This window comes from Gavialis gangeticus, unplaced genomic scaffold (genome assembly GCF_001723915.1).
Source record: "Gavialis gangeticus isolate Ggan-Ray unplaced genomic scaffold, GavGan_comp1, whole genome shotgun sequence".
Classification (NCBI taxonomy): domain Eukaryota; kingdom Metazoa; phylum Chordata; order Crocodylia; family Gavialidae; genus Gavialis; species Gavialis gangeticus.
The window spans coordinates 11,428,969-11,429,262 of NW_017728993.1; the positions used below are offsets into that span (position 1 = coordinate 11,428,969).

A 294-nucleotide genomic window follows, 5' to 3' on the forward strand; every position below is an offset into this window, starting at 1 on the left:
TTTGCACTCTGTTTAAAAAAAAAAAAAACCAAAAAAAAAACCCCCCCTCCCCTCCGCCCCGCTTGGTATCTACCTCCGAAGGAAGCCCCGCCCCCCTCGGGCGCCTCTTCAGCGGGCAACCGGAGATTCGAAAACAATACGTCAGCCCACAATGCGCCGCGCCGGCCGGGTCCGCATTACCTCATCCCGGCTTGCCCCGCGCGCTGGAGGAGAAGCTTCGAGGGGCGGGGTGGCCATGGAGACGGGCTCGTAGGCAACCGGCCCGCCCCGCCCCCTCCCCCGGCGGCCGCAGCC

General features: G+C 65.3%; 1 protein-coding gene across 2 annotated transcripts in view; it reads right to left on the minus strand.

Annotated features, from left to right (window-relative positions):
* FGGY (FGGY carbohydrate kinase domain containing) overlaps positions 1-166 on the minus strand; it is a 520,775-nt gene extending 520,609 nt beyond the window's left edge. The window contains exon 1 of one of the 2 annotated variants that reach the window (XM_019501213.1): positions 74-166. The gene's annotated coding sequence lies outside the window, so the exon portion shown is untranslated. The remainder of the gene's footprint in view (positions 1-73) is intronic. The other variant, XM_019501212.1, reaches the window with a different exon arrangement.
* Between the last annotated feature and the right edge of the window lie 128 nt (positions 167-294).